General features: G+C 35.6%; 2 pseudogenes; one reads left to right on the forward strand and one right to left on the reverse strand.

Moving 5' to 3' along the window:
- The window catches only part of LOC140016106 (loganic acid O-methyltransferase-like), a 28,859-nt pseudogene extending 23,749 nt beyond the window's left edge, over positions 1 to 5,110 (reverse strand).
- Positions 5,111 to 20,214: 15,104 nt separating this feature from the next.
- Positions 20,215 to 21,758, forward strand: LOC140016107 (loganic acid O-methyltransferase-like; annotated as a pseudogene).
- The last annotated feature ends 458 nt before the right edge of the window (positions 21,759 to 22,216 follow it).

Raw genomic sequence — 22,216 nt, forward strand, 5'->3', positions numbered from 1 at the left:
TCCGCTATGACCCGGTTTCAGGGAAGTTTGGTCCTTTTCCCTCTCACTTTTGTTTTATATTTGTCACATTGAGGACAATGTGTCCTATAGGTGTGGGGGGGTGCTAGTGTTTTCCGTTTTTAGTAGTTTTTAGTTCTTAGTAATTTTTAGTTTTCAGTTTTAGTTCTTAGTTTTTAGTAGTTTTAGTAGTTTTTAGTTTTTAATAGTTTCTAGTTTTATTACTTTTTAGTTTTAATTCTAGTTGCTTATTTTCTTTCTTTGTGACTACTAATTCTAGTTTTAATTCTTAGTTTTAATCCCATGTAATTTAAAAAAAAAAAAGAAAAAAGGAGAGAAAAATTTTGGTTTGTTAACTCTAGTTCTACTTTTGCCAAGTTCTTTTTTTTTAAAATATAATGTATCGGGTTAATGTGGTTGGATTCGAGATGTCTCCTTGGTGAATATCGGACTGCTTGATTCTTGTGAATTCTTTGTTAACTTTTCTAGGCATTGGGAATGACTGTTGGCATTTTAATGAGAACTGGTCCAATATTGACTCCAGTTCTCTATGTTTGGCAATAATGAGGCGAGCTGCTCCTATTTCTGGTTCTTAGTGTTGTTATTATGTGTTTTTGGCTTTGCTTGGCTGTGAATAATCTGGACTGTACTCCGCTATGAGCTACTACTGAGTAACCGGGGTTCGGCACCTAAAAGTGTCGTTTCTCGCGTCAAAAGGTGGTACTTTATATGAGTACGTGGTTGTATAGCGGTAGGAGCTGAGTAACCGGGCTCCTTCATCTAAAAATGTTGGAGTTCGCGTCAAAAGGCTCCGGTGGCTAGAGACTAAGTCTTCTTGGGGTCAAATATTATTATGCTCCTGAAAAAAAAAAGAAAAAAAAAAGAGAGGAAAAAAAAAAGAAGAGAAAAAAAAAAAGAGAATAACTAATAGGGAAGCTTGCTGGGTTATGGACTTAATATGGGGACTTGTGTGAATATTTGGACCATTAGCTGATAAATGCTGAGTGTCATTCCTTTTCCTTAGTTTAGTTAATTCGGAAATTGAAGGAGTTTGTGGTTTAGAGACTAACTGGGGGGATGCTTCTCGGATTTTGACCACTAATGCCCGATATATGATCTTCTCTTGAATCTCTTGGCAAGGTGGTAGATAAGAGTGATGACCACTATCAACTTTCGGGGTCTGCCCACTTTTCTTATGCTTGAGGGCAAGCATGGTTTAGGTGTGGGGGGAATTGATAGGGTATAATTTGTTAGTAATTTTATTATTAATTTCCCCTTTCATCCCTGATAAATATTGTGTTAATTGCACATATCTACTTATATTTGGTTTGTGGCCTTTATTTCAGGGATAGAACAGAAAACTACCAAACATGAGGGATTGTCTGGAGAAAATTGAGTCTTCAAGCGAGTCACAGGCCAGGGCCACAGTGCTGAAAAGAACTGGACTCCCATCCCTTTATTCTTGTTGACCAAGAGGTTTACAACCGGAGACTTAGAGAACTTGAAGGCTTGGGCCTTTGACTTCAGTGGGGACCACGGAGGAAAGGAAAAGGGCTTTGGTCCTTTGGTTCTAAAAGGAAACAAAAAAAAGCAACGTACAAAGCCTAAGGGAACTAAGAAGAAATGGGGCAGCTTTTGGCCAATTGGTGGGGACCACTGGATCTCTTTCCTTTGGCTTTAAATAGATAGCTAACGTACAGAAGACGGACGGCCAGCTTTTAGTTCTTTTGCTTTAGTTCAGTTTTTAGTTTTCCTTTCTTTTCCTAGGACTGGCCTCTGACACACGCCAGGTGTTTGACAATATTCCTCAACGGGGAAAACATCCTTCATTCCTTACTTTTTAGTACAAAACAATGCCTTCGCAATTTATTAACTCGTGTGATGATTTAATTATGCGGCGTGGCTAAGTCTTCCATCTAGTCAAGGGTCAACTCGACGGCGCAGTCCCGAAAATCTGTGAGATCTAATTAGTTTTCACGCGTTCCTTAATTTATTCATATTTGCACATTGCCTGCTTGTATTTTCATGGGATTATTTTATTAATTGGATGTCAAGGGCCCGATGTTCAATGTGATTTATTAATCTCGTGCCAATTTAGTCAATTAAATCCGTAATTGTTTGATTGATTAATATTAGTGGCAACTGGTGTGTTTACACATTAGGGGAACGTGCAATCTAATTTAAATAACCCTCGTAGCGTGTTATTGGTTAGGGCTAGGTTTTTCTAATATTAATGCAATTGGGAAATTAATTCCTATGGTCGTACCTAGGAGTATTTGCTGATTAGGGGTAATCAACGGTCGTACCTTGGTTATCAATAATTTAAGGAAAAATTGGTCATCAGACTATAACTAGCCTATTAATAAATTAAGTGAACCTTTCCTGCATCAATGATCGGATAAATGGACTGTGCCTGAGTAGTTGCATCCTTGGCTAGAATTTATTTATTCCTGATTAAATTCCTGCTTTATTTGTGCTAGTGATTTATTCATTTTTAATTAAATTGTCTAATTATTTTTAGTTTCATTCCGGTAAAATCCCCCCCCCTTATCAATTGGACTTTAAAAAGAGACAAATATCTCCAGTCCCTGAGGAGACGACCCTACTTGCCACTGTCTACTATTCAGTGATTTTTGTCAATTAATTAATACTGGTATATCGGATTAAGCAAACTCTTCGGGAACAGGGTGAATCAAGTAACCCATTGCACACCTAGAGTCCCTGCTCCAGTACCTAGGATTAATTATTGACTGCTTTTAGTGGTAGTTAGGTTCTATATTTATTACTATTATTGCACAGGCTGACGACCTGTCAAACGGCGCCAAAAACTTGATGGAATTTTGATCTAAGTGCAAGTTTAATTCCGATTTTATACCTATTTGTTTGCAAGTATACAGGTCAATCAAGTAGTATAGGGTATGTATCGGGTCGATCCCACGAGGAGCAAGTTAAACAAGTACTAGGTCCTTCTTTACTCTATTATTTAGACTAAAAATAAATTGGAGTAGAAATATTATAAATGCTACTTCCTACAATCTGATTAGATAAATGCAAGTTACAAATGGAGAAAATTCACTAAAGACTTGAATCTAGGGATGTAGATTCCACTTATGGCGCAAAAAATCCAAATGAATGAATTTAACACTTGTTACTACTCTTGTTTAACTAGGGATTCATTTCCAAAATTGCCAAAATTTCATTCTCATGATATTAAGGCTTAGAACAGTCTAGATTTCTCTAATCTCTTGATTAAAACTAAATTTGCTCTTGTTCATGCATGAAATGCAAAATTTATCCACTTGAATGTATTTTTGTTCTCATGAACCAAAAACTCAAGCTCTACTCATGTTATTCCATTATTATTACCAATTCTCATTGAGTAATAATAACTATAAATCTGCTATTAGTGATCAAACAACAACAAGTAATCAATATGCACAAGAAGACAAGTTAATACAAGATGCAACAAGTGTAAATCACATTCAATTCATATCACTTGGCCATAAGTTTCATCTACTCCCTAGATATAGAAATTTAGCTACTCATGAATGATATAACAATCAAATTCATAACTTCATTAATGGAAAATATCATGAGTTACAAGTACAAGAAGGATAAAGAAAAGTTTAGCCAAGTTAATGGTAAAGCCCCCAAAATTCTGCTATGTCTTGCACTAGATGATTACAAGATGAAGTCTCCAAGTGTTCCTGCAAAATTTGCTAGTTAGAGAGAATGTGTTCTGCCAGAAAATTGCTCTCTATCTCTCTGTCTAGACCTCTCATGTTTCTCTGCATAAAAACTGCTCAAAAGCTCCTCTCCACCGGTCTAATTTTCACCCTTTGATTCCCTAAATCTCCTTTTTGTTAAGAAAGTCAAAAACTATGGTTTTTTGACTTGGAAATAAACCATATTTTCCTCATTTATGCATCATAAGCATGTGCAGCCGAATTCTCTTATTAAATATAGCTAGAAAATAGTGTGAACATAAGAGAAATGACTGAGCAAATTGCAGAATTTTCACCCTCGTTTCAACTATAATTTTCTCTATGATAGCCGCCGAACTGGCTATTGTACAAAACATGAAAGTTGTAGCCCTTTGACTCAGCGTTCCAATGCTTCAAGAATCATCTAATTTAGAGATCGGTGGATGGAGATATGATCGAAATACCACAAACTGGTCAATTCTGTGTTTCAACTCTCGACCATACAGATAAGCTTCTGTGTTTCAACTTTTTGATCAAGAAAACGGCTGAATTGGATTTCGCTATTTTCATACCAAATGTAGGGCTATCTCTTAGATTTAAAATGGTATAAAGATCATCTCAATCCGATATGTGTAGCTCCAGATATAGCCAAAATACAGAAACGTGTCAAAATTGTCTTGAACTGCATTTCTTCAATTAAATGTTTTTCACTTCATTTCTTCTTCACACACTTCAATTCATCACCAATCATTAGATTTTCTTCTCAATTCATACCCTTTGATGATTGAATCATTAATCCTGCAAGAAAATGAAGTTTTTACCCTTAAAATCAATAGAAATGCAATATTAGCCAATTTAATGAAAAATTTATATTTTTAACAAATCCCTAATTATTTTAGTTATAAACTAGATTAAACTACTAAAATTAACCGATAAAATACACTTAAAAATATGTAAAATATACTCTTATCAGTGACATCGGGTAATTGAATCACCAAAAGGCCGCCAATGACAAGTTCTTCTACTCTTGCATTCAGAAATCTGTTGAGATCTTTCCTGAATTGAGCAAAATATGCCTCTGTGACCTCTTTGTTGGTGCCCGAACAATATGTCTTGCTGTTGTTCCATGCCAATGAGTTGTGATCTCCAACTTCTTTTGGAACCTTGGAAAGCCAATGGAGTGCATAAGAAGAATTTGCCAAATGAAGGCTAGCTTTGGGGAATAATCGCTCGTAGAAAGAGCCAGGTACAGCTGCAACAAAGTATCTCCGGGGTGAAGGAAGGGATTTGAAGAGAGTATTGAAATCATTGTCTAAAAGATCATTGAAGAAAACATGGAAGTCGAGGGTTTCACACTATTGCAGAGATTTGTTCTTTAGCTCCACTACTCCACTACTTCGCAAGAGCATTGAACTTTCTATCAGCCAAATTTTCCAATTCACCTTACTTGAACCAATTTTTCGTGTTTACTAAAATTCTAAGAACTTCCAATTTATCCCAACACAGGCAATTTAATCAAGTAGTACTACATCTGCATCTAAATTTAGGTAGATTATTACCAATGGCAAATTTAATTAGATTACAACCAAATCAGTTTTAAAATAAAGGATTTCCTTAGCTGATGCCTGGAGCATAAATATTAAGATAGATTTCGGGTATTAAATTTTTTGAAAAATTAAAATTAAATCAAGAAAATGTCTTAAATATAAGCACCGATGGCAGGAAATATGAGTGTGTTGCCTAGTGACCATCCGGCTCGACTACTCGTTAGAATAACATTGTACACGAAAGCTTGATATAAAGATAGATCAGATTCTCACCACTCTCAAAACCCTTCTCGTATATCTTGTCAACTCTATTCCTTTATTTAGGTGAACATGAGCATATCCTATAGAGAGAACTCAATACTCTACAGCCATTTATTGCCTGCTGAACATGCTTTATATATCACGTTCTAGACTGATATATAGGTCCAATTTATTGGGATTCAAGCGCAGAGCAAATAATTATTGAGACATCAAGTATATAATAATTTAATGACAAATAATCCACAAGCATGAAAGATAAACAACACACAAGATTTAACGTAGTTTGACTTCATCATTAAGCCTATGTCGACGAAGTGAAAACCTATTCTTTATTATGAGAGGAAAATTCTATGCAAGAATACAACTTGAATCCAAATCTAATTTTTAAATACCATCTATCATCACTCAAAAATCCTCTTTCACCCCATATATAAAGTTACATGTTGCCTCTCGTATATCACTTTGTAGTATACCAGCCTCTATCTATTTATAAGATACATTACTTGGCCAACACTCAAGTAATAACAGAAAATAATTGCTAATTCCTAAATTGATACATAACAGAAAATAACTTCTAATTTTGAAATTGATTTTTTTAACTTTTTGGTCTCTCTTCTCTCTTTTTTAACCGAAATTAGTTGTCTTTTTTTTTTTTTAAATTTATCACCTTTCAATCAATTACCCATTTTGACAATCTTGTATTCCTTCTTTTTGCAAACTAGAGGGCGATACTTATCTGTTATAAATAATGTTTTTCTTAATTATCACTTAAGTCTATCTAATAGTGAAGTTTAATTATATCAATCCAAGTAATTTTGGGTAAAAATTTGGGGACTAGTAGTTGGCAACTTTTGTTGACTTCCACAATTTCACCACCTCCTCCCTTACTCCTTGCTGAATCTTGAAATTTTTAATTTCCATTTACCGCTATTATTCGGAGAATTTTAGTTGGCGGCTTCATCGGTGGGGATTTCCAGATTCCGTCCGACCACAAAGGTCTTGTATTTGTTGTTCACTCCCTTAGACTAACCGGCAAGTTTTCTTTTAGTTTTGGTCGTGGGTAGCTTGTGCGGTTACCCTATCTGAAACGGGCCCCAAACATAAAATGAAAGATGGCCATGCTGAATTGTCTTGCAAACATTCTTTCTTTGTTTTTTTACGAAAACGATAAACCTATTCTATCTTACATTAGGGGAGGGGGCGGATTTGAAGAGGTCCAGGGATAATCCGGAGAGAACTAAATCACCACCGAATCAGATGAGTGTATTACGTACCCGTATAAATATTTTAAGCAAAATCACTTAATATGGCAATTGGTGGGAGGCAAGGGTTCAATACTTTGGTGGTGACCACCAAGTCAAAGGCTGGTGATTTGCTAACATTCTTTCTGCCTAGGGTGGAAAGCGACCGAGTATGAATCTTGTCATTAACGGAAAAGTTGACTCTTTCGGAAGCATAATGTAGAATATGAATCTTGTCATTAATGGAAAAGATGACCTTTTCAAAATAAACTTTCGCATCTAAGGTCAAGTATGAATGCATGCAGCAAATAATGCTATTCTTTTTTAAGATGAAAAATTCTTTTGGACCACTTATAGGTCTCTTTTTCTTAAAAACATGCAAACTATCACATGTGAGGTCAAGTATGCATGCAGCAGATTGTGCTGTCGCTTTTCTAAGATAAGCAATTCTTTTGGAGCTCATATAGGTTTCCCTTTTTCCTAAAAGATATAAAAACAAGAAGTAGTAAACCGTGGCCAACACCAAAGACTTTTAAGCCTTTCTGGGGTGAAAAATCAATGGTTCAAACTTTATCTTCCATCACTTGTCACAATATATGATTTCCTCAAGTTCATATGAGTGCATAGTACACCCATCTAATCCGATAATGGTTCAGTCCCCGTTGATTTTCCTGTTAGCCGAGTTGGACTTGTGACAGCCCCACCTCCCCCTAAGGCGAACCAAAGGGTTTGGCGGACCACCTGCCCAACTCTCGCCAGGACTATGAAACAGAAATGCACGAAAACCCTACGAAACGTTCAAAAGGACTTCGAGAAAAAAGAACTTTTGGAAACTAAAATAACTAAACTAAAAGATGCAATAGAACTTTGATATAATGTTCCAATGAAAATTGAAAACGAAACGAATGCACTGAGGCCACCTCACAATCCGGCTAAGATCTGGCCAGATTTCAGGCTAGATTACTGGCCGGATTCGAGGCAGTGGCAATACCCCAATTTTTTCCAATCTCCACTAACAATCCGGCCAACTATCCGGCCAAGAACTTGGCAGATATGCAGCCGGATTTGGTGAACAGTTTTTTTCCGCCAAAAACTTTTCTTCTTCGTTCAAATGCCGCACTTGCCCGATCTTGCCAACAGGTACAAATAAAGTTCAAACAACCATAAAGACATGCATTAATCGAGAGATAAACATAGTTATATACTTACCAAAATATATACATTGGTGTCTTCAACGATTTACTTGAAGTACAAGCCAAAATATCCGTGCTTATACAAAATCCACAGACAAGAGAATGAGTGTGATAAAGTACACCCTCATTTCATATAGAATAAACAGAAGTCATAGTCATTCAAGTCACAGATTTCAAGTACAAATAAACCAGTTAAGCAGCAAATCGGAGGAGTGGTACACTCACTAGTTCAAACAAACAACTTCAAACGTTTCCTCCCAAAGTACTTTTTGGATCACCGGTACATCCTAAACCACCAAGGAAAACAATTATGGTTCCCACACCCAGAAACCCAGTGAACGAAATGCACAAATGAGGTTCGACTACAAGTCGTGTGCCTAGTCAAGTTAACTACGAGGGCAAAGGAATAACAATGTGGCATTGGAGTAAAAAGGTAGCAGTTGGTTTTCAAAACATGAACAATCCTAAAGCTTTTCGCTCAAGTTGCGAGTACAACCAACTAGCCCTCAAGTGAAAATGTGATCGGCATGCCCTTTGTATTTACCTAATTTTCAGCCATTTATGGCTCATTATTTTCTCAATTCAGCCCCAAAATCACACACAATTAATCTTACCACAATAGCCTTTCACTAGGCTCCAAAATCATCCACTTACCACACAAGTCGAATAATACAACCGGAAATCAGTTTTTGAGGACAAAAGACTAAACAGCAAATTTGACATCTTATAGCATTTTGGTCACAACTGGAGCTACACTTATCGGTTTAGAGTACACTTTATACCGTTTCGAAGCTGAGACAGAGAACTACAAGTCTTATGAAGACACCGACATCCAATTCGTGCATTTTCAATATCAAAATGTGGTATCTCAGAGAAACATAGAAAACTGTCCGCAAAATAGTACGTTGGGCAGTCAAGGGTATTTTTGTCATTTCACATGATATAGTGCTCCGATTGAGCTGAAATTTTGCAGGCAGCTAGATAACATCATTTCCTACAACTTTCATGTTTTGAACTAAGCCTGATTCAGCCTCTAACATGAACGAATTAAGCAGGTCAGAGTAGAACAGATTCATCCTTAAAGCTAGAAATTTGGAGCTAAGGCTAGAAATTTCTTTAAGCAAGTCCATCTAGCACATAATACACTAATATATCACATAACAAAGCTAGCAAACCATGGCTAATCATTAAGCTTCATATGAGGGCAGAATATTCACCAATAAAACTGAAAATTTCCATAAGACCACTTCAAGCCATCATGTTTCCCACAAAACTACATATTCAATAACCTTAAACCACTAATATGCAATTATTAGAAGTAAAGAGGGATTCCTTGGCAAGTTACCTTAGAAACACTAGAAAGATGGTAGCTTAACACTTTCCTCTCAAAAAACACTCCACCAACACCTCTAATCCTCTCTAGCTAGCACTTTGTATGGAGTAATTTGCACTTTTGATGGTTGAAACACAAGATTGGAGTAAGAAATTGGAGTGCACGATGAAATCTTTTCTCTCTTTTCTCCCTTATGAAGCTCGGCCAAGAGAAGCTCAAGAATGGAAGGAATTTGGTCAATTTTTGAGGTTTAGTAAAGGTGAAGAAAATTAGTCAAAGTCCATCTTCCAATAGTGTAGTGACACTTGGCTCCTTTAAGGTTCAATCCTATCCTCTTATCTTCCAATGGTTAATCTATCTTATGGAGTAATTTGCATTTTTGATGGCTGAAACACAAGATTGGAGTAAGAAATTGGAGTGCACGATGAAATCTTTTCTCTCTTTTCTCCCTTATGAAGCTTGGCCAAGAGAAGCTCAAGAATGGAAGGAATTTGGTCAATTTTTGAGGTTTAGTAAAGGTGAAGAAAATTAGTCAAAATCCATCTTCCAATAGTGTAGTGACACTTGGCTCCTTTAAGGTTCAATCCTATCCTTTTATCTTCCAATGGTTAATCTATCTAACTAACCTCTAATTATCTCCTAGCACCTTATACAATAATATCTCTTAATACGAAACTTTAACGAGTTGTCAAAAATTTATCGCACTAACAGCACTAGCGGGTCCCACGTTCATAATACACTTCAAATTTAACATGAACTAACTTATTCTAGAAAAATGATTTAAAAACTATATGATGAGAATATAAAGACCAAGACCCATTCAAGCACATGGGGAATTGGAAGATTCAAGTGAAAACTAGTTGATTGCACGAATGCTTGAGTTTAGTAGGATTATTTGATTTTCCTCGTTGATTTTGGTTATTTCTCGTTTTAGAAAGTCTAGGTAATTAAGCTAGTTTAATTGCGGCCTATTTGTTAGTAAGTGAGGCCCAAAATCTTCCTTAAGTATGTAGGGTAGTTTGGTCAATTTTTGGATTAGGGTTAATGCTTGTAAGGGCTATAAATAGCCCCACTTCCTCTTTGTTTTGGGACCAGTTTTTGACTATTAAATACAATTAGTGAGTTTTCACTTTCTCTTTGGCAAGAGAGTTGCCTTTGAATACTTGAGAATCTTCTCAAGTTATTCACCCGAACTTATCAATCGAGTATCTCCTTGATTGTGGCGTTCTACTACCTCCAATTTGGTTCGTTAATTCGAGTAGTTACGGGTTGAGATAATATCAAAATTGTTCGTGACTTCTAGGGATTAGTTGGGTCAAATTTTCGCTGCCTAAGCCATGGAGTTTTGGTTGTCTAGATCGGGGTTTCACATCAGTTGGTACCAGAGTTAGTCGACAACCATCAGGTTATATCCTTCCTTTTTTTCGTTTATTTCGAGTCATATATGTTTATCCCAATCTGTTCGTTTGTTTAGAACCAAAAAAAAAAAAGAGTCACTGTTCACCGTACTGTTCACCGACACTGTTCATAGTTACTGTTCATCCGAATACAAATTTGTCCAGCCTTGTTGTTTGTGTTATCCAACTTGTTTATTTGGTTTTCAAATCTGGATTTTGGCAAAACTTGTTGGAATTTTGTGAATCTTGAAGAGAACTTACAATAATCTTGAGTTTCTTGCATTCTTGATCACAATCTTGAAATTTCTGAAGTTCCTGACAACTTCCTTGAAAGTTCTTGAAAGATCTTGGAGTTCTTGGTAATTATTATTTGTGGACTTCCTTGTTTTGTGTCGTGGTTGATAGTTGTAGTCAAAAAAAAAAAGACAAAAAAAAAGAAGAAAGAAAAGAGGAATTGGTTGGCAAGAGAAAAAAAAATGGAAAGGAAAGAAAGAGGCAACCGAATTGTTTTGAATAGAGAACCAAATCTGATTTGTGCAATCTTTCTTGGAGTAGAATTTGGAAGTTACCAAAAGTTGTTTCAAGAAGGTTACCAAAAGTTGTTTCAAAAAGGTTACCAAAAGTTGTTCAAGAGGAAGAGGATTTTCAAAAGGTTTCCAAAAACTAACTTGTTTCCAAAATCAATTAGGAAACTAAGTAAAGCACTTGGATAACTCTTTGTACTCACTTGGACACTCTCTCTCCTACCTTTTTAGGAAATTTTCCTAAACTCTCTCATCCATTTTTTTGGAAACTTTCCTATATTCTCTCATCCATTTTTAGGAAATTTTCCTAAACTCTCTCATCCATTTTTTTGGAAACTTTCCTAAATTCTCTCATCCATTTTTTAGGAAACTCTCCTAAAATTCTCTCATCCATTTTTAGGACCTTTCCTATATTCTCTCATCCACTTTAGGAAACTCTCCTATATTCTCTTCCTAGATTCTAGGAACACTTTCCTACATTTTCTCCTACATTCTTGTGATTACACTTGTGGAAAGGTTGGTAACGGTTGTTGGACTTGAGCAGCATTTCTCAACTACCTAACCCAACAGGTAAAGGTATTTGGTAAGTCCATTAGAGTGACATCCATATACACGAGTGCGAGTGGATACACGTAAGGGAGCGTGAAAGGCAATATCTTCGGTTTCGTTGCTAACTTTTTGCAGGTTCCCTCATACGTCATGGCGAGTATAAGACGCATAAAAGCTAGCCCACAACATTGTCTTCCTGATCCTAAGGGAGTCAAAGAAATGGCATTACGTGGTGTAGATGAGCAATTGGATCTCGTCAAATCTCAGTTGCTTGGTTGGTTTTATACTCGTTGCGGTGTCAAAGATAAAATTTGTAGCTTGGCCATTGATGGTAGTTGTGAAGTCAATCTTGCAAGTGCTATCATGGTTGAGAAATTAAATCTTCCAACCATTGATCATCTTCAACCGTACAAGTTGACGAGCACTCATGGGGATGTTTGGGTTACTAAGCACACACTTGTACCTATTCAAATCGGCAAATATGTGGATGAGGTGTTGTGTGATGTAGTCCCAATTCAAGTGACACATGTGTTGTTGGGCAAAGCATGGATGTCGAGGCGAGAAGTTAAAATTGATGGACATACTAATAAGTATTCCTTCTTATTTAATAGTCATCGTCTTGCACTTGTATCACTTACTTATGACCAACTTTGTATTGATCTAGCATGCATGAAAAGTGAGCTTGAGCGTTATAGAATGGAGAAAAAGCTAGATGAGGGAATTGTGCCTGCAGAGGTAAAACCCGAGGAAATTGAAAGTAATGAGATAAAAGGGTCAGCTGTTGAACTAGAAAAAGAGATGGAAAAATCTAATGAGATGGGTGGTAAAAAGGAAGAAAGAAGAGAAAGTGGGCTGATCTTGAGCAACCCGGTGAAGACCTATTATTTTCTTAACAAAGTTACCTTTGCTTTGTTTAGTGTTTCTTCTTTTATACAGATCAAGCAAAGGCAAGTTGAGCTGATCTTGGTGTGTTCCATTCCAAAATCAATTGTAGACGTTGCAAGCCTCCATGGAGTTGGTACTCCAAGAGTTAAATGATAAGAATATATTTTACGTATTTTTTAGTGTGTTTTATTAGTTAATTTTGTTTTGATTATTTAGTTTTATAACTAAAATAACTAAGGTTTTGGTAAAAAACTACATTTTATGTTAAAGTGGCTAAACATTGCATTTTATGGATTTTTATGGTACAAACTTCATATTTTGTAGGTTTAATGATTCAATCATCAAATGAAGTGCATTGAGAAGATATTTGGATGGTTGAAGATGGATTAAAGTGGGGAAAATAAAATATGAAGTGTAAAAGGAAGAAATGCAATTTGAGGACAAAAATCAAGAAAAGTCAGCTTTGACAACTCAGACATATTTTCGTATTTTGACTATATCAGGAGCTACAATGATTGGATCAAGGTGATCTTGGTACCATTTTGAAGCTAAGAGATATATCTGCATTTGGTATGAAGACATAAAAGTCCAATTCAGCCGTTTTCTTGGTCAAAAGGTCGAAACACAGAAACTTATCTGGATGGTCGAAAGCTAAAGCCCAGAATTGACCAGTCTATGGTATTTTGACCATATCTCCGTCCACCGATCTCCAAATTAGATGATTCTTGAAGCATTGGAACTCTAATTCAAAGGGCTACAACTTTTGTGTTTTGCACAAAAGCCAGTTCAGCCTTCATCATGGAGAAAAATGCAGTTGAAGTGAGGTCAAAAGTAAAAACGTGTATGGCAGCCGAATTTCTGTAATTTGCTCAGCCATTTTTCTCATCTTCACACTACTTTCCAGCTAGAGTTGGAGAGAAAACGTAGGCTGCACATGCTTCAGAAGACATAAGGAAGAGATATAGCCAAGGTTCCAAGTCAAAAGCCATTATTTTTGACTCCCTTAACAAATTCAGATTTGGAGAATCAAAGTGGAGAGTCATAGCAGAATTTTTTGACTGGTAAGGGAAGGACTTTTCATCAGCTTATATGCAGAGACATTGGAGGATGCAGAAGGATACGGGAGAAGCTTGAAGAGTGCAGAAATGTAGTTCTTCCATTTCCTTAGTGTAGGATAGTGTAGTAAGTGTAGTTCATCCATTCTTGTATAATGGCTAGATTAGGATGAAAATGGAGATGAAGAAAGAGAAGTTGAAGCTCAAGTGACATGGGTTATCTCTTCTCCAACTCTTTATCTTTTGTATTGGATTCTTAAATATAGTTAATATGCAATTTCTGGATTTTATGTTATTTATGTGTCTTTAAAGTTTATACCTTGGGTTTGGTTGAACTTTCTATGATTGTGAGTGTTTATTATTTGGTTATTTGATTGCTATGATTTGAGCAAGTTATTTAGCACTTTAACTCTTTAAATCATGATTAATCTGGTACCATTAATTGTGATTATCTAAGGTGTTATTTCTGCAATGAAAATTGAGATTTAACATTAGTTCAATAAGTGCTAAACATAGGGAGTACACTCACGAAAGTAGAGGTGCACCTATGTGGTTTTTAGTGATTCATTTCATGTAATTTCACTGAAGAAATGAACTTGTAGCTAATTTCATAACCATGAGAATAGGTATGGATTAGTTATAAGTATAATTGATTCACTACGAAAGTAGGATTCAAATGCATAAGGAAATTACACCATAATTAGCCTAGATGTAGTAATTAATGATCCAAATATAGCACTTGCATGAGTAGTTAGGGATACCACAACCTAAGGAGTTTTCATTTGTTAATTTCTTGTATAAGTGCAGTAGGTTAAATTTCTTATCATTCATTGATAGTCTAAATAATAGAGAAGCTTTAGTAATACCGGTAATTGTTCACTCTTCCCTGTGGGATCGACCCGATATATACCCTAAACTACTAGTTGATCTGTATACTTGCAGTGAACGGGTGTAATTCGATATTTTTTAGCTTGCACGTATGTAAAATACCCGTCATTAAACCCCCTTGGTATCCATTCATGGAACAATGTCAATTCAAATCAGTCCACACCAAAGGGGAGTTGATTCGAGCTCATCTTGAAGGGAACACTCCATATTTTAGGGATGGTTGTGTACCAAGGGTTCGTTTAAAGAACAAGTACCTCAATGACCATTATGATTTTCGTCTTGCTCTTAGTCCACATGCAGCTCCAACATCACCAAATCCGCCTTGGTGCCTTGCAAGTGTGTTCGAGCCGGAGTTCGATTTCACGGGATACACTTCATACCACTTTAAGGACCCTTACCTCATGACCACAAACAATAAAGTTGAGCATACATTGAAGATGGTTTGTGAGATTCAAGGTTCGACGAGGGTTATTTTCCAACTTAGCACATGGGCTTTGCATTGGATGCCATCTGTAGCCATCATAACAAGATTGAGTCGAAGGCATGTAACTCGTCTTGTCACCATTCGTGCTTCAATTTGTGGGCAAATTGCTTTTAAGAGGAGGGGAATGATGAGAATATAAAGATCAAGACCCATTCAAGCACATGGGGAATTGGAAGATTCAAGTGAAGACTAGTTGATTGCACGAATGCTTGAGTTTAGTAGGATTATTTGATTTTCCTCGTTGATTTTGGTTATTTCTCGTTTTAGAAAGTCTAGGTAATTAAGCTAGTTTAATTGCGGCTCATTTGTTAGTAAGTGAGGCCCAAAATCTTCCTTAAGTATGTAGGGTAGTTTGGTCAATTTTTGGATTAGGGTTAATGCTTGTAAGGGCTATAAATAGCCCCACTTCCTCTTTGTTTTGGGACCAGTTTTTAACTATTAAATACAATTAATGAGTTTTCACTTTCTCTTTGGCAAGAGAGTTGCCTTTGAATACTTGAGAATCTTCTCAAGTTATTCACCCGAACTTATCAATCGAGTATCTCCTTGATTGTGGCGTTCTACTACCTCCAATTTGGTTCGTTAATTCGAGTAGTTACGGGTTGAGATAATATCAAAATTGTTCGTGACTTCTAGGGATTAGTTGGGTCAAATTTCCGCTGCCTAAGCCATGGAGTTTTGGTTGTCTAGATCGGGGTTTCACATCACTATACTTACTTATAAAAATCTTTGAAAAATTAATACAGTAAAGTAAAGTAAAGAAAATGCATGCGAAAAATAAAATTAAAAGATATAAACTAAGGGAATTTTACGGGCCCTCACAGGACCTTCCCTCAACATTAGGTTAGGAGTTTGATAAATAAGTGACGAATGACAAAAAAAAAAAAAAAAAGTAGTAGGTCTTTTTCCCCAAAAATAAATTTCATATCCCTTCTTATGGTATAGTAATAGGTAGCTTCATCATTCTAATCATTGAGACTTTTTACAATTGAACTATTGTATTTCAAACTCTATTCCATCCAAAAAAAATTCCATTACAACACAATTAGTATTTTTTAGTTAATCATTTTACTTAAATTCGTGAATAAGTTACCACCCGACGTGCAACGTATGCTCTGGCAAACTAGCGAGAAGAAAAGAGCTTCCTTGTATATTGATGTTTGCATTCCTTCTTTCGGCATATTATGGAAAGTCCACTCAAAAAAACAAAAGGCTTATTATGGAAAGCTGGGAAGACAAAGTTAGCCTACCCGATGGCTATTATTATTATTAGGGATAATTTCAGAAACCTCCCTTGAGATTTTTAACAATTTCATTCGGCTCTATCGAAATTTTAAAAATTACACATACCTCCCTTATAATTTGAAATGATAATACTGCCCTTAAATATTTTAATGAAATTCTTGTTTTGTATGCTTATATTTTAATGAAATTCTTTTTTTAAAATTCTTTTTTTTTATTCTTTTTCCTTCTTATTCCTTTTTTTTGCCAATAAAATTATAAAATGACCACTATTACCGCTAGTTTCTATTGTAACCAAATTTCAAATTATTGATTTTTTATGAGTTAACTTTATATACAATCCAGTGTTTTTGTTGATCTTTATTTTCTATTTTTTGCTATTAAAATTAACGATAAATAAAAAAAAGTGGCCCAAAACCACCACTAAATTATGATAAACACCCTACTGAAAAAATTCATAAATACTAAATGAATTATTTAACATTTTCTTTTCTATCTTATAAATCTAAATGTATAATAAAATACCATCAAAAGTATCCTATCATAATGATAAAATTATTTTTATAGTTGTTTATCGAATAATAGGTATGGATATGAAAATTTTGGCTCCTTTTCCTTATAATTGTACTAGGTAATCTTATAATTGTATAGCAAAGTAACTTAAAACTCATTATACAAGGGAGTTGTTTATCAAATAATAGGTATGGGCATGAAAAATTTGGCTCCTTTTTCTTATAATTATACTAGGTAATCTTATAATTGTATAGGGAAGTAACTTAAAACTCATTATACAAGGGCAATTTTTTTGTATAATTTAAAATTTTGATCAAGTCAATATTATTTTAAGATTTTGTTACTAAAGCTATCAAATCAAGGAAGGTAGGTGTAATTTTTCAAATCTCAGGAGAGTTCAATAAAATTGTCAAAAACCTCAGGGGAGGTTTCTAAAATTACCCCTTATTATTAAAAGCCTCCTTGACCTTCGATGCGATTTTCAAGTTCCGTTGTACAAGCCACAAATCACTCCCTGTACAAGTTTTGAATACTATTATGTTATGGGCTCACCTGGACCTGGCTTATATGGTCTTTATGCACACCTCTCGAAATGTATATTCTTACTCTGTATTCAAGATGGTGATTCATTTATTGGGGTATGCACTCTACAGATAGGCAATAAGGTATGTTTTGAATTTAGAAACTGATCCAAAATTCCCAACTCAAGACAAATGCTAAATAAGACAAGTTCACCGACCTTGAATATAATTTTCAAGATCCGTTCTACAAGCCGTCATATCAACAACAGGATTCGAATACTCCACCTTTTGTGAGAAATTGATTCATCTTTATCAATTGAGTCAATTTATGTTGGTTAAGCCGCGAATCTTTGTTTATACAGTTACATGTATAAGACAAATGCTTAATAAGACAAGTTCACCCACCTTGAATATATTTTTCAAGGTCCGTTCCACAAGCCGCAAATATTTGTTTATACAGTTACATGTTTTTGACTGCCAAAAACCCACCTGGCACATGGTATCGTCTACGCAACTCTAAATTTATCTTCTGGATATTAAAATCATAATCGTAATTGATTTTTTTATGGTCTAAAAAGTTATCTGACCTGACGAACTCAGGATCTGAAGCAGAGAGATGTTGAAGTTGTGACTGCAAAAGGGAGTGTTAGACCCTAGGCAAGTGTTCCTTTCAAAAAAAAAAAAAAGACCCTAGGCAAGTGGTGTTGTGGCAATAATACTAAATATTACGTCGATCTCAGGATGAAAGCAACTTTTAAAACACATATCAGTCGCTTTCAGAGTTTTGTATAATTAAGTCAACAATTTGAATCGCCCTCGAAATTCTATGAGGATGCAAAGGCCCTAAAGGAGGTTGAATATAATAAATACCTCCCAACATTTTTTTTTTTGGAGGAAAATACCTCCCAACTTCAATCCACACCAAAAGTGAGAATTGAATGTCATAGGTACTCCAAAAAAAAAAAAAAAATCATAGGTACATATTTCCTAGGCTATAGGCTGCTAACAATTTAGTTTAAATATTTTGAACTAGTGAGTTAGGTCTGAAAGTTATTAAGTTTGAAGCGTTAGGTCCAATTTGGTTTAGCTTCAAGCAACTGTATGATATCCCCAAAACAAGCAACTGAACAGCAGCCACGGCATGTGCTCATTTTCATGTGAATAAGGGAACAGAGTTGAATAAATATAAGAAGGATTTTAAAAGTATGGTGAGAATTGCCGCCATGGCATGTGCTCAAGTTCACGTGGATAAGGGAATAGAGTTGAATAAATGTAAGAAGGATTTTAAAATTATGGTGAGAATCTGATCTATTTTATCGAACTTTCACTGAAACCATTGGGCCTTGTTCAATGGCCAGGTGAATCCTTTCAAGGCTCTTCCATGCACTAGCTTGAGGGTTCAAATTCCATTTAATACCTCACACAAGAAATGTAGTTTTATTGTTCTTAAAAAAAGTTCAGAGAGTGCAATACTGCACTTGTCTAAGCTATCTAGTGGTTCATTTCCAATCCTCATACAAGTCTCTGTACATTTTTCCACAAATTATGAGTAAAAATAGGTTAGATAGTTACCGCTGCGGAGAACAAAATACTTATCTAATTTGGTGGTTCACTTCCAATCATCATACAAGCCTCTTTGGGCTTTTTCATAGATAGTTATCGCTGTAGGCAAAAAAAATACTTGTTTGATTTGGTGGTACACTTCCAACCCTCATACAAGTCTCTTTAGCCTTCCTCATAGAATAGGAGTAGCAGTATGTTGCTCTTGTTAATATACCGAATTGTCATTGGGCTGTCTTCAGTTCTTACATTTAGACATTTTCCTAATCTAACTTCAATTTAAAAAAAAAAATACTTGAAACCTATCTTAACAACTGTACATTGGGTACTGGCTAAGGTAATCCTTCATCTTAATAATTTGGTTTATGATTTAATTAAATGTCATCGGTAATAATCTATCTAAATTTGGATGGAGATCTAATACTACTTGATTAAATTGTCCTATGTTGGGATAAATTGGAAGTTCTCAGAAATTTAGTAAACGTGAAATTGGTTCAAGTAAGGTGAATTGGAAAAGTTAGCTCACATGAAACATGTATAATTAGATTACAATACCTTCAAACTTTTATGAAATTTCATTTTAGTCCCTATCATTAAATTTTTAAAATTAGTCTTTGATATGGATTCCAACAAAATTAAATAAACACCATTTCCAAAGCTATAATAACGTCCTTTCTCCTTTTTGTTTTTTCCTCTCCGCTATTTCTTTCTATGAAGGGCCATTTTTCATGCCTCCTTTTATCCTTCGATTTCTCTAAGACTAGATTAGCCCCTTGTTTTTGAGGCTTTAATATTTGAGGTGGCTCAGAAATATGGCTTTCGAGAAACTACGTTACTCCCACATATTCAAAACCACGTTATCTTTTTTTATTACTATTCGTGCATTGACCTCATCATCAACGTGCCCTCATAATATTCAAGAAATCAGATGCCAATCTCGACTATTTACTAGGTGACATGTATCATTAAATCGAAATCTTGAATGGAATTTGGCACTAAACTTAGTCTACCTATTTGTGTTTAATTAATTTAAAATGTCATCTTAAATTAATTTGAAATAGGTCCAACACTCTTGTGGAAGCTAATTATTTTGAAATCTTAATTGTTTAGGGGGCAAATGGGATTATTACAAACATTAGAGTGACAAGTAAGATGCAATTTAAAAGGTTTTTAAACTTTCTAAACTTATCATGTTATTTTTGCCACAGTTGAGGCTGCTGGGGCAATTACGTACTCACCTTCAACCTTCAACTACATGTGGCACACAACATTGGCTTATTTAAGCAGATTTTGCATCAACAAAACCTGTGTGTATTCGACATGGAGAATGGAAATCATGCAAGTCTTGCATGCAAGGCACTTGTGGAGAGCAGTAAATGCATGCAGAATGGAAATCATGCAAGTCTTGTGAAGACACTTGCGAAGAGCATCAAAGATATGGAGAATGGGAATCACTCCGCGGAAACTAAAGAAAAGCCTGAATCACACCCGATGAATGGTGGAGATGATTCTAAGAGCTATGCTCAAAATTCCAGCTATCAGGTACTATTAATGTCACCATATCACCTACAAAACTTTTTTTCAACTTGCTCCAACTTACTATTCCATCACGTGCCATTCAATTGACATTGTGCATGTGAATTTTTGTATCACACTTCTTGTAGAAAGGGGTGATTGAAGCTGCAAAACGTGAAATTGTACAAGCAATTAAGGAGAAGCTAGACATCGAAAAAGTCTGGCCAAGAAGATTTGTGATTGCTGATTTTGGCTGTTCCACTGGACCCAATACATTCCTTGCAATGCAGAACATTGTTGAAGCAGTGGAGCTAAAGAACAAATCTCTGCAACAGAGTCCAACCATCGACTTCCATGTTTTCTTCAATGATCTTGTAGACAATGATTTCAATACTCTCTTCAAATCCCTCCCTTCACACCCAAGATATTTTGTTGCAGCTGTACCTGGCTCCTTCTACGAGCGTCTATTCCCTAAAGCTAGCCTTGATTTGGCTAATTCTTCTTATGCACTCCATTGGCTTTCCAAGGTTCCAAAAGAAGTTGGAGACCAGAACTCATTGGCATGGAACAAAAGCAAGACATATTGTTCGGGCTCCAAAAAGAAGTCACGGAGGCATATTTTGCTCAGTTCAGGAAAGATCTCAACAGGTTTCTGGATGCTAGAGCAGAAGAACTTGTCAGAGGCGGCCTTTTGGTGATTCAATTACCCGGTGTTCCGCGCGGCGCCCTTCCCTTTAATACTGGTGCAGGCTTCATCCAAGAGCTGTTAGGACCATGTCTTTTTGAGATGGCCGACTTGGTATTATCTGACAATTTACTTCTTTTACTTTCTTCATTTTGAATAGTTTAATCAATAATCCAGTTTACTAATTTGATCTGTAATGCAAGTATTGGGGTGACACTCATCAGTTCAAATGATTTCTTCTGACTTTGAGCCCGCTCATTCGTGGATGCTGCAGGGATTTATCAGTCATGAAAAAGTGCATTCATTCAACTTGCCAATGTACTTTCCATCAATTGAAGAATTGGACCTGGTTATAAAAGGGAATGGCCATTTCACGGCAGAAAGAATAAAGATATTGAATCACCCAATGCAGCACTTGCCATTTGATGCAAAAATGACTTGCTTGCAGACCAGATCCATCTTTGAGGGCTTCATCAAAGACCATTTCGAAATAGACATTGTGGATCAGCTTTTCGATCTATTTGCTAAGAAACTTGAAGAGAGCTGCACAATTTTTGATCAGGAAATTCGCAAAGATGTTGACCTGTTTGTTCTGCTAAAACGCGTCTGTTGAAGGATTGTTGTTTTGGTCAATTTACTATCTGAACTGATTGAAGATGCACTTATTTTTTTCTCATAAAGTAGCACCAAAGCTATTGTGGCATTTCTTTTTCCTCTATGGTTGATTGTCTACATATTTAATAATATTCATGAGATTCACCTCATGCCTAGAGCTGAGATTTTCTCAATTCTTACTTTTTTTGCTGAATTCAGGTTCTCATTCTACTTGGCCATTATGCTTTGATATGAGAAGAATTAGAATATTGTTTTCACAAATAAATGGTTCCTCGACTCATGTTTACTAAAACATTACTATAGTTGAAAACTTCTAAATTATAGAATAGCAAACAACAACTAATGCCTTCCTCAAACCAGCCTTACCACGAACACAAGTTGACACCATCACTTGTAAAAAATTTTGTGTTCGACTCCATCACTGGTAAAAAAAATTTTAGTACAATTATTGCGCATTTTTCAATTCTTTGTTCATCAATGTAATGGCCCAATTTTGTCTAATGTTTA

This window comes from Coffea arabica, chromosome 1e (assembly GCF_036785885.1).
Source record: "Coffea arabica cultivar ET-39 chromosome 1e, Coffea Arabica ET-39 HiFi, whole genome shotgun sequence".
NCBI lineage: Eukaryota > Viridiplantae > Streptophyta > Magnoliopsida > Gentianales > Rubiaceae > Coffea > Coffea arabica.